The sequence below is a fragment of the Phocoena sinus genome, chromosome 13 (assembly GCF_008692025.1).
Source record: "Phocoena sinus isolate mPhoSin1 chromosome 13, mPhoSin1.pri, whole genome shotgun sequence".
NCBI classification, from domain to species: Eukaryota; Metazoa; Chordata; class Mammalia; order Artiodactyla; family Phocoenidae; genus Phocoena; species Phocoena sinus.
Genome location: NC_045775.1, coordinates 69,114,692 through 69,118,078, shown reverse-complemented (window position 1 = coordinate 69,118,078; position 3,387 = coordinate 69,114,692). Strand labels below are relative to the sequence as shown.

Sequence of the window (3,387 nt, the reverse complement as noted above, 5' to 3'; positions counted from 1 at the left end):
TCTCTACATGGCTTTATTATCTGTCATAACTGAAAATGATTGTCCATAAAGGGATATACATCTAAATGAAAAGAAGACTTCAGTGATACTACTTAATAAATTTATTTATTTTGTATTCTTTTCTACCTATAATGCAAAGTTTTATGTAAAAATCTGTTTGGAAAGCTTCTGTGATGATGCCAAGAAGCTTTTCTTACAAAGCAAGTGAAACATGTTGCATTTATGTGCTTTTAAGAACTAAGTTTAAAAACCACAGTAAAATTTCACAGGAAGGACCTTCACTGGATGATTTTGAGTAGATTAGAATATTTTCCTTGTTAAGTGTGTACATTTGACTTTTTATAGATGATATTGTTGCTTAGTTTGGGTAAAAAACATTTAAATTGAAAAGAATATCAAGCATTTGCAAACTCCCCATAGAATGTGTTTCCTTTATAAAACAGTTACTTTCTCAAGTAAAAATGTAACTTTCAACTTAAAAGAACAGATGAGATGTGAGATTTTTTTTTGCAATTATATCTTCTAGTAATTAAGAAGTGCTGGAAAAAATAGGCCTGAGTCAAAAGGACACAGAAGCCAACCTTAATGAATTGACTGAGCTATATGAACCAAAGTTGGAACAATTTTAGCAACAAAATAAATAATGACAATATTGGATTATAATGCATAGAATAAACCAATATCTATACAATCATACTGATATAAATAAATAATTGAATAAATAATTTTTAAAAAGAGAGACAAGGGACAGGTCTTCCTTACAGAATAATTTAAATTAATAATACAAAAAGAATGAAGGAAATTCGAAATCATCATTATGGATACAACATGGTGATAATTGGTGCAAGAAAGATCCTCTGATGAATGCCAAAATCAGTAGGCAAAAACAAGAGGAGAAAATGTATATCTGCAGTCTCAAAGTAAATAAGTAAAGTGATATTTATTAATTATAAAGAGAAAAATTGTAACATTACAGTGGAGAAACATGGTAGATACCACCTTAACTATGTGGTCAAAATACACATCAGCAGTAAAAAGACACATCAGTAGTATATGTCCCTGATATACTGCACTGAGGACATAACTTCTGTTGTATTCTTGATAAAAATTCATATCATTCTGATCACAAGGCAGCACAAGCCTAGCCCAAAATGACTACTATTTATTAAAACCATCAAGATCACGAAGCGCAGGGAAAAACTGAATAACTGTCATGGATTGGAGGAGACTAAGGAGACATGAAAACTAAATACAATGTGAGATCCTGGATTGGATGCTGGAACAAAAAATGGTGAAATGGGAAAATTAGTGAAATTCAAATAAGTCCTATACTTTAGTTAATACTATTGTACCAGTGTTTATTTCACTGTTTTTATAATTATATTATGGTTATGTAAAATGTTAACACTAGGTGAAGCTAGGTGAAGGGTACACATAAACTCTTTGTACTATGTTTTCAACTTTTATGTGAGTCCAAAATGATTTCCAAATGAATATTAAAAAATATCCTTCTAGAATATAGCTAGATTCTTTCAACACAAAATAACAACAAATTTGGGACATGAGTCTTTGTTGAAAAAATAAAAACAGTACAATTCACTTTAACAGTGCTTTATGGACTTTGCCATGAGACTGGTGAACTTCGTGCTATACAAAAGATTTTCATACTACTCTCACCTCATTTCATGGTACTATAGAGATTATCATATTTAGAAAGTTTTATTTTTATAAGCATAACTATTTTCTGTGATAACCTCTAATACTGTGTACCTTTCTGATTTCATCTGTATTCCTGTAACATGGCTTAACTACTAATACATTTCACATATATTGCAGTCTTTATATTGTTAGCCCAGCTTATTTCTGTTAGTTTCTTCAATGCACCTTGTTTCCACCCAGTTTTTATCATAACATTTTTTATCATTAATGAAGCAACTTACTGTTAATCTTCTCTTTAGTGTTTACAAAATGTAGTTCTTTGTGAAGTTTATTATTGATATTTATGAACTGAATACCTTAAGCAGAGCTATGTTAAAAGCCTCTGTATTTCCATTCAACTATTGAGAAAATCTTACACAATTTGTAGTTACACTTGTTTATTCTAGTCTTTAGCTGTTTTTCCTATGATTCTTTTAACAGTATTTGCCAAAAAATAATACACCGTCATTTTTCACCATATTGCTTTCTGTGTATTATTTCAGGCACGATCACAATAACAAAAAGATAAAGGGTTTACCCAAATACATAATCATTTTTGTCTTTTGCTATTATGTAAGAAATTGTAGGAGAAGCTTTGTCATGTTTTATCCAGTTGAGTATCATATGACTTAGAAAGTGTTGACTAAATTGCAGAGCTTAGTATTTGTGAGCTGGTTGGGTGGTTGATAGATCCCAACTACACCAACTGCTTCACATAGCCATTAACATCTAGCTCCAGCCGTGATATATGCTCAGGACTCAGAGGTTTGATTATCTTCTTTTCAGAATAATTATGTTGTCATTGTTGTTTCCTAGTAATAAGGCTGAGGTAGAACTCATATTGGGAGTAGAAGTGTCAGCTTCATCCTTTTCCCCTCAGTCTCTCCTACTTGTAGGATTTATACTCTCTTCACTCAATATTTTCTTTGATACTTATCTGGCAGGGGAGATACCATCATTAGGAAGGTAGTATTCTCTTGGTGAAGGTCCTTGCACTCCAGAAGTACTGACCTCTGCAATTTTCCCAAAAGTGGGAAACTCAACTGCGTTACTTGTGGTAGTGGGGGGCTGTGTTTAAACTTTCACCTGGGGTGGGGGGAAGGTTTCTTTGAAGGAAAGTTTGAAAGCCACCTCTCAATTTTGTGAGGTTTGGTCTTAAAAAAATAATAAGCTTACACAATCTGTAAATTCTTTTGGCCAGGCATACATTCCTCTATGAGTCTCATTATTAAACCCTTTGGTGGCGAGAAACTTCCATTCAGAACACCTTTGTCTTTACACTCCTTGCCTGATTGGAGAGCTTCCAATGCTCAGAAAAAGTGTGGGCAGCAGGGTCAATATCCCACATCAAATATTAAGGTCTTCATTTTTCCAATTTTTTAAACATAAAGTAAATATAAAATTTAATATTGTCTTTAGAGACTTCAGTGGATTATCTTGCATACCTTCTCTACTGGGTACACACATTCTATTTGTAGAAAAATGATTTAGAGTGTGAGTAGTCCAAGTAGGCAGGGTAGTCTATGATGCTACATATTTGGCAGTAGAAAGAGGATATTTAAATACATGTAGAAGAAATTAGCTTACAATAGGCTGGAGATCTAGACTTATTAAATAGAACTTCAACAGTATTTGTGAGGATTGATAAATACAGAGCCCTCTTAGAGGGCTTACTATGTGGCAGGCACT

The 3,387-nt window shown here is 32.7% G+C and overlaps 1 non-coding gene across 1 annotated transcript; it reads left to right on the top strand.

The window, feature by feature from the left end:
• The first annotated feature begins 2,627 nt into the window (after window positions 1–2,627).
• Window positions 2,628–2,787, top strand: LOC116764840. Its single transcript, XR_004353049.1, has one exon. It is a non-coding gene; the product is annotated as a U1 spliceosomal RNA (small nuclear RNA).
• Window positions 2,788–3,387: the final 600 nt, after the last annotated feature.